Here is a 9171-nt window from a genome sequence, read left to right on the forward strand (position 1 = left end):
ACAAAGCCCTCCATAACCTGGCCCCATCCTACCTGGCTGACCTCCTCTCCAGACACACTCCCACCCGCAACCTCCGCTCTGCTGGTACCAACCTCCTGACCCCCCCCCCCCCCCCCCAATCCGGACCAAATTTAGATCCTGGGGGGACAGGGCCTTCTCCATCGCTGCTCCCACCCTCTGGAACTCGCTACCTCACACCATCAGAGACTCCTCCTCACTCACCACATTCAAAACATCACTCAAGACCCACCTGTTCAACACTGCATTCAACATTTAACCCACAGCATCTAACCCCTGACTATCTCCTCTCCTTCTCCCTCCTTTGTGCTTTGAATATTTCCCTATTGATTCTTCTTTTTTTGCAATTGTTTTTATGTTTTGCTATGCATTATGTTTTGCACTCTGTCAAACCGTCTTTGGGCTTCCTGAAAAGCGCTATATAAAATAAATGCATTATTATTATTATTATTATAGGATGAAGCTATTAGTAGGTCCATGAGGTTGGGTGTTGCAGGCGTCTCAGATGGGTGAACTGGATGCCCATGTGGTAAAGTCGAGGGTGGTAGATAGGGTGCATGATGACATGGTAACATGTTAGGATGAAAATTTGAAGCTTGGAATGGAGCTGTGGTTGCGGATGAATATGCAGTTGGATGAGTTTGCTTCACCTTCTCTTTCGGTGATGGATTGTCATTGATGATTAATCGAGGAGTAGATGTGGATTGCAGGTCGGCAGTGATGGCAATTTCCGGCTCTGGCCGCAGTAGCGGCAGCTGCGTTGGCAATTGTTTGTTTGGTTGAACTGAGGGAGAACATGACGCTCCACCACCGTGCAGAATCGTATGCTGGGCGGTAACGGTTGGACGCCCGGTTGGAGAGGTGGGCGCTTCATCTCCTGCATTTAAGAACGACACTATCAACCGTGCTTCCTCCAGTTCCTATTCGGCCTTCCTCAGATGTCTCTGTCTTGTTAGCTGGACGGACAAGGTCTCGCGTTCCCTCAGAGCCTGGCGCTCCATCTCCTGAGCCTGGCGCTCCATATCCTGAGCCTGGCACTCCATCTCCTGAGCCTGGCGCTCCATCTCCTGAGCCTGAAGGACTTCATCCTGCAGCTGCTGTCCACGTTTCTCAGCTCTCTCATCCTCCCCAACTTGACATGTCAGTTCCTCCAGTTCATACTGTTTTCGTTTTTCCATTAGAATAGCTGATTGTACACCACTGAGTTGGGATGTAATGGATGTACGGCTGTAGCTGGAACAATAGCTGCGTCGTGAGCTATGTGCACTGCATGGTGAGGCAGTCTTTGGTCGGTGGCTTCCTGACGAAATTCGTCGGGAAGAAGAACTCGGCCCACACTCCTGATTAAGGGAAGAACCACTCGTGTTTGAAGGTACGTAGTTAAGAACATAGTCTTTCAAACGTTCAGGGATACGTATATTCTTTTCCGGTCGGGAAGACGCCGTTAATTCATTGCCAATGCTGATGATGGCCGGATCCGGTAATTCGGTGGCTGATACAGGCGCGGGGCTGACGGCGGCCAACGAAACAGAGACAAATGGATTCGTTCCATGAGTCGTTAAAGGACTAACCGGGATAATGTCGCTGGTATTGTCTGCTGTTTGAGTACACTCCGCAGTCAGGGTAGCGGCGACATTCTCGTCCATGATTTCCTTGTCCAGCTGTTCGTTATCCGGCTCAAAGGACCATGAAAAGTAGGGTCTGAAATCCTACGGTAAAGGCTAGCTAGTACGGAGGATACTAGAGAACAGTGGATCCAGGAAAAGGGCCGTGATCAAACGGTTCGGACAGGACGAGACACTAAACTCCCTTTCAGCACAACATTTAATAAAACAAGGCAAAGATGGCGGCAATCAACTCGCTCACATGAGCCATCAGCAAGAAGCCGGAAGTCTCCTCCCTTTCCGGTGCAAATTAAGAGAAAAAAGTAAGAATTACAGGCTCGCACTACACCAACATGGCATCAACATATTGCAAGAAAACATTCATAAGCAAAGCAGGAAACGTTCACGTATATCGTACGCATAACATCAGAGACTTTCTAACATTCACCTTCAGACCTTTTGTCTCCATACATTCCTTCCACTTGTTCATCTTCTGCTTCAGTCCATCCATACTTTCTGCAATCAACACCAGATCATCTGCATACAACAATTCCCACAGTAAACCCTCCTTTACGTTCCGAGCCAGCACCTCCATCACAGATATAAATAGTAGTGGACTTAGTACCGACCCCTGATGCACTCCCACCTTCACCTCAAACTCACCACTGTTCCCGTCCTTCGTCCTTCACAGTCCACGTGAACCATTTTGAAAGAATTGCATCGCATGGAGGAAACAACAGCCAAAGAAGACAGCGACCCAGAATATGAGCACGGGGCTAATGCCGTGTTAATTCGTAGTCGGGGTTAAGGATACTTTCCCCTGTTCGCAATACCCTCTGTGGCTATCCCTAACACTTATAACATCAGCCGGGCAAGCTATTCATGCTCCAATGGACACGATAGCAAAAAGACCTGCCTAGAAGAGGCGGAGCTACAATGGTTTTATGGGCGGGTGGGTGGGGGGGAAGGCTTGGACAGGGTCGGCAGGCCACGTCCCCCCACCCCTCCAGAGTGATGTGGCCCGATGAGGTGGGCGAAGTGTGAAGAAGAAGCTTCGAGATTCTGGCTTTGGCAGTGTGACTGTGAGGAGGCCCGTTGTCTCGGGTGTGCTGGTATGCTGCAGGATGTGGTCGTGCTTCCTTTCGCAAAGAACAAGATTTTTAAAAAATATCTCTCGTGAACGAGTGTGAAGTGGTGGACAGAGGAGAAAAGAACGAGGGCTGTGCTCCCTGTTCGCCTCGATCCCGGGTGCCATCGGCTTTTGGTTTTGCCGCCACCTTTCTGGGCTTCCCACCTGTGTGGCTTCGGGCTCCAACAACTGCCGACTTAGCATGGGATCCATTTTGGGCCAGTTGAGTGCCGGAGTGTGAACTTTACTTTCTTACCTTACCCTGTGTGTGTTTTTGTGTCTGTGTATAGGATCCTCACCTTATCATTTTTACCTCGGCATTTATTTTCTTTATTTTCATTCCGTGCCTTATTTTATTGAAAATAATTATTGTTACATTTTTTGTTGTATTATTCTTGATTGGGTTTCAAAATAAACCCATGCGTTCACGAGAATAAACGCTTCGTGGTTCTTCAGTCCCGCGGGTCAATAACCGCCAAAATTGTAAATCACCTCGGGAGTTAAAGCTGGTTCGGCTCATCCATCCAAGGCTTGGTGGTAACCCAGCTGTGGACAGGACAGTATTTTTCGTGGTAATGAGTGGAAATATTGGTACGAACATGGTTTAAAAGACCGCTCAAGGGAACCCCCGAAAAGTTTGATGACAGGTTGTCTCTTGTTCCAACCAAACCAAAAGAGACTTGTTCCACACAAGATTTGTTTTAAATTATAACTGTAACTTGAAAAAAGTCTTATAAATTGTTATAAATTGTTCTAAAGCACGTAATGTCATACAGTGTATGTGAAGAAATATTAACAAACGTTTTATCAAAAAATATGAAACAACTGAAGTTCTCCGTCTCTGTTATGATTAGCACATGAAGTGGTTAAAGACAAAAACAAACTTTTACTTTGACATGTACATATGTGCAACGATTCTTCTATAATGTGAGAACTTTAAGCGACATTTTCCCGACCTATTTCCCGACGAAATGCTCCTACACATCACACGGTCCATGCTATTCCTAACTCAAACCTACCTTACCTACCTCCATAAACATAACAATACATTTATACTCCATGCATATTCCTATTCGTTGGAGAAATACATTTTTAATGCTGAAGGAACTTGTGAACAGGAGTAAATACAACTTTACATGTACACATAATCCTGTACCGCACTCTTTACTTGTCATTCTACTATAATGTGAGAAGTGTCTGTTTCATTGCACGTTTCTTTATTTGACGTTTATGCATTCCTAAACCGCTGGATAGAATGAGGTGAAAGCTTGTGATTGTTTCTATCCATGTCTTGACTCAATTAGTCATGCTAGAACCTTACAAGAACCGTCAAAACAATTGAACATTTTACATTGTTCATTTAAAAAAGAAAAGATCTGCCAGCAAGCTTGTGGCTCGTGCACAGAACAACATACTGTATTTACAAACCAAGTGCAATCCTAAGTACAATATCAACATACAAAATAAGTGAAATCATAATTACATCAACATAAAAAATAAGTGAAATCCTAATTACATCAACATACAGTATCGACAGCCCAAGTGAAAATCCTAACATTTGAAGTTAGTCATAACTTTTATACTTGCTGAAACTGGGAGGAGAAAGTGGAGAGGGAGGAGCGAAGATGGGATTGGTCGCATGAAGAAAAGGGGAGGAGAGCAGTAGGATTGGTTAAGCAAAGTGTAGGTGGGAGGGATGAGGGAAGTGGGGATTGGTCGAATGAAATATTGGGGTGGGAGGGAGCAAAGATTGAGGGATACAATGTGATTGGTCGAGTGAATGCTGCGATGGGTGGACTTCCCGCCGAGTAGGTCCACATATCAAATCTTTTAATGAGGCACATCTGTTTCCCATTGTCTTCTGCTAGACTTTTCGGAGCAATCATCCTTTTAAAGTTCTTGAAGACCATTAATTTTTGAAGGTCATTCATTGACTATCTTCAAAAAAAACTTTATTTCAAAGTACCATATCTTTAACTATATTAGCCTTAGTCATAAATAAATAATTACAGTGCCTTTATTATTAAAATTATACCAAATTATTTACCATTCTGTGGTTTTATCCATAATTCATTTATCCTTAACATCATTGTTTCCACAGGACCTGAGTATTCTGCCAGTTGATGAGAGGGTGAAAAACGTGAAAAATGGCACGTGAAACGTGAAAGCTGAATGCCTCAACTCTGTGTTTGCCTCTAAATCTTGTGTCCCAAACCCATCCCTCTGTACCCACCGTACCCAGTCGTACCCAGCTGCTCCTGGACTCTGTGTCCTTTCCTCCTGACAAGGTGCAAAAGTTTCTGTCAACCCTCGACTCTGATTCTGCAACTGGACCTGACGGCATCAGCCCACGGGTCCTAAAATCCTGTTCTTCCGCTTTACAGAAAAAAGGTGCAAAAACAGATCCTAGCAACAACAGACCAATCAGCCTTCTCCCAAATTATCAGCAAAGTCATGGAATCCATCATTGCTTCATATATGAAATCTTTCCTCTTCTCCATTGGCTTGATCTCTGATCATCAATTTGGTTTCTGACCAGGTCACTCTACTCTGGACATGCTGCTTCTGCTGTCTCAACAATGGATGGAGGTCCTCAATGCCAAACAGGAAATTAGAGCTGTCTCCTTCGACATATCATGTGCCTTCGATACGGTCTGACACCCCGCTCTGCTCACCAAACTCTCCTCCTTTGGTATCTGTGGAAATCTCCACGCATGGCTGGCGGACTTCCTCTCTAGTCGTAGTCAACGCATGGCCCTGAATGGGTTTCTCTCATCTCCTCTTCCTGTTCAGGCTGGAGTTCCCCAAGGCAGTGTTCTGGGCCCTGTGCTTTTTCTGGTCTTCATCAATGATCTCTCCGACTCTCTTGGAAATCCTCTCTATCTCTTTGCTGATGACTCCACTCTCTGCCGCTCCATTCCTCATCCCTCAGATCGGCAGTCTGCAGCCTCCTCACTCTCTGCAGACCTAGACAAAATCAGACTGGGCAAACAAGTGGAACATGTCTTTGAATCCTGACAAATCTCACACTCTTACGATGTCTCTCCGAAAAGACCGACTGGACAACCCTCCCATCCACTTTCTGAATCAGGATGCACCATAGGAATCAAACGGCATAGGAATCAAAATGGCGGTGTGTGGAGTCAGCCGTCGCACTGCCGAAATGACATCACATCACCCCTGTCACGTGACCAGATCCTCAACTCTGATTGGTGTACGTTTGAGGGGGCATACATTCATACATACATACATACATACATACGGACAGACAAACACTGTTATAGATGGCTTTGCCCGATGGGCTACGCAGTAAAAAACTTTTAATAAGACTATGCAATAACAACACAGACAAGCACATGTCATTGCCACGCACGATAGGAGGGGTTCTAATTGGAATACTCTGCACTTTGCACTTCACTCACCTTTCTGACAATCGTGAGACGGGGATGTAGGTTCGACATGCCACCAGGAGGTAGCGATGAACAACTTGTAGTGAACTGCAGCAAGGCCTCGCGTTCGTGCGGGGCCATCTTGCAAAGCACATTCACAAAGCGCAAAAAGCCCGGACTGTGGGAACGCACGCATACAATGTCATGTGCTCCAATGGTTATTGGGTAAACACAAATCCTATTAAGCTACTGCAAAACCCACAAATGAATTGTGCAGATTTCGTTCCTCTGCTGTGGTCAACACTTGAAGTTCAATGGAAGAGATTTCTGTTGGTTTGGGAGCACAATCCATCAAATTTGCATTGAGATCACAGTAGCTTTACCATCTCTTCCCATCAGAAGGTCAAAGCAAACAGCCATCATTCACCAAATGATTTAGAAGCTGAACATGAGCAAGCTTTATTAAAAACATGTTTGAGGTGATAAGAAACGTCTGCATTCATGCCAAATTGCAGGAATTGCAATGGGACAGCTGAGAAACAGTAACTGTTAGTAGCCACGAAACCCAGGGCCGCAAAAATATAGACAGTTCTGAAGATGTTAATTACATAGGCCAAGGGATTGACCGGCTCTGAAATGACTGGTAACCATGGTGACAATATTTGAAAAATGACGGAATAACAGGATACCACAATAATTATAATGGGAACTAGAACGCCACTAAGTAGAGCGCATACTCCCGCTGTGGGTTTAGTTGGAATAATACGTTTTGTTTAACATCCCTTCTCCCCAAAACAATAAATGAAAAAGAAAGTAGGCCCTAACTGTCAGAGAATTTATTTTGATATATCTCGGAATTGGAGGAGAAAAACATCATTTAAGAATAAGAATAAAAGATTTAATGCAGTAAAACAGAAAAATCTTTCCCAAAAAAATTCCTTGATCCGGAATAATATCCTGAGCTTCACCAAAAACTAATGATCAATTCTTCCTTATCCCAAGGGCAATCATCTCACCAACTTTCATCCAAATCCGTTCAGAACTTTTCCAGATATCTTGTTCACAAACACACGAACACATGAACATACGAACACACACACGGACTCCCTTGCGGGAGTAATAAACCTGAAAATCGCAGAGCCAGAACGAGAATTATTTATTTGGTCTGGGAAGCCCATGCGAGGTTTCTTCTTCTTCAGCCTCTCACAACCCTGGGTGAATATACGATCTTTTAAAAAAAAGTTCGAATTTTGCCAAATCTGTTTTATTCGTTTGTTAATATACCTCAGCCATTGACAAATCTGGAATTATAATTTTATTTGAGGTTCAAATTATCCCGGGAGATTGTGTCAAACGATGCCTGCAAGTCTGTACATGTGATAAATAATTAATCCGCCACAGTCGAAGACTCTTCTTCTTCACACAATAACAACTTCTAGCTTCCAGACCATACATCCAATGATCTTCAAATTTTGCACACTTGTTACTCTTCATGACTTCTACTACAGTATGAAGTTTCACAGCGATCAATGATCGTTTGCAATGCAATCAATGAACCGTTTCACGGTTCAAGAGATATAAATGTTTTTATTATTTGCGTTTAATTAACGATGTCTGCCAAACCACGTGACCTATCGCAAATTCCAAAAGGACATTTTAGTAGACTGATATGCTGAACAGATCTGTGAAGTTTCCCCTCGATTGGATCACAAATGAGGGAGGAGCTAGGTTTTAAATGTTTGTGCTTAAAAACGTTATATAACTCTGAAACCATGTGATGCATGACGTCATGCTCGTTGACTTTTTTTTTCGTCATGGGTATGCGATTCTGCCTGCAAAGTTTGGCCTCGATCTGTTCAGGCGTTTTGGAGAAAATTGGATTTTAGTGTTTTTCACTCAAAACAATATGGCGGCCGAACCACATGGCCTGTGACGTCATAATTACCATAAAAATATTGTACAGACCGAGTCCCTCCTATGGTGAAAATTTGCTCTCAATCGCTCCAATTATTGCAGAGAAAATGGTTTTTAAAGGAAAACAGAAAAAAAAATTCCCGAAAAAATTCCCAAAGAAAATTCCTGGATCCGGAATAACATCCTGAGCTTCACCAAAAACTAATCAATTCTTCCTTATCCCAAGGGAAATCATCCCACCAACTTTCATCCAAATCCGTTCAGAACTTTTCCAGATATCTTGTTCACAAACACACAAACACAGACACGCACACACACACACGGACGGACACGATCGGATGCATTACTTCCTGGCGGGCGTAAATATATGGAAACAAATGACGAGGGCTCATCATCAATGGGTTAACGAACATACTCGAAATTAAATTCCATTTCAATTCGACTATTAGAAGCGACAGCCATCAGAACCCTTAATTATGAAGTCACCAATGGGCGTGACTGCATGAGTGTGTGACGTCACAGAGCGACAGTTATTTATCGCATTTGAAACATTGCTTCAAGATGGTGAGGACGTGTTTCTTCCTCGTTGCCTTGCTTTTCTGTTTCACACTCTACTTCAACCTCGGTTACCTGCAAGTACTTCAACAGGTGAGCTTTAAACGAGTGGGAAGATTTACGTGTACGTTTTAACGTGTTTAGAAGTGTGGTTTGAGAATCGAAGCTTCCAAGTGGATGGTGACATGCACAGCTAGCTGCTTGTTCCCACCTCGCTGGAGCTGAGTTTTCTGAACCGAATGGTCCTGTTTGTGTGTGTGTGTGTCAATGTGTGTGACGTTGGTTGTTATCTCCACATGCGGGTTTCAGAGGTTGAACGGATTCCTGCCAGGTCTCGATATATCCACCTTTGTGTGTGTGTGTGCCATGTTTTTTGTGGAGTTTTACTTGAGCGTTCTGATGTGGAATGTGATACAACAGAATGATCGTTATGACCTCCTGAGTTGATTAGGCTTTCAATGTTTTTAACACACATCATGTTCAGGTGTATAGAGAGCAGCTTAATAGGTCCTTCCATGGCATGTCATTCAAAATAAACAACAAAAAGAATCATAACATTGTA

At 43.8% G+C, this 9171-nt stretch overlaps 1 long non-coding RNA gene across 1 annotated transcript; it reads right to left on the reverse strand.

Annotated features, from left to right (window-relative positions):
* Positions 1-1824: 1824 nt before the first annotated feature.
* Positions 1825-6314, reverse strand: LOC137430526 (uncharacterized). The gene is made up of 2 exons (XR_010985084.2): positions 6174-6314; positions 1825-2159 (listed from the first exon to the last, which is right to left on the reverse strand). It is a non-coding gene; the product is annotated as an uncharacterized LOC137430526 (long non-coding RNA).
* Positions 6315-9171: the final 2857 nt, after the last annotated feature.

Source organism: Myxine glutinosa, chromosome 7 (assembly GCF_964187855.1).
Source record: "Myxine glutinosa chromosome 7, kmMyxGlut1.1, whole genome shotgun sequence".
Classification (NCBI taxonomy): domain Eukaryota; kingdom Metazoa; phylum Chordata; class Myxini; order Myxiniformes; family Myxinidae; genus Myxine; species Myxine glutinosa.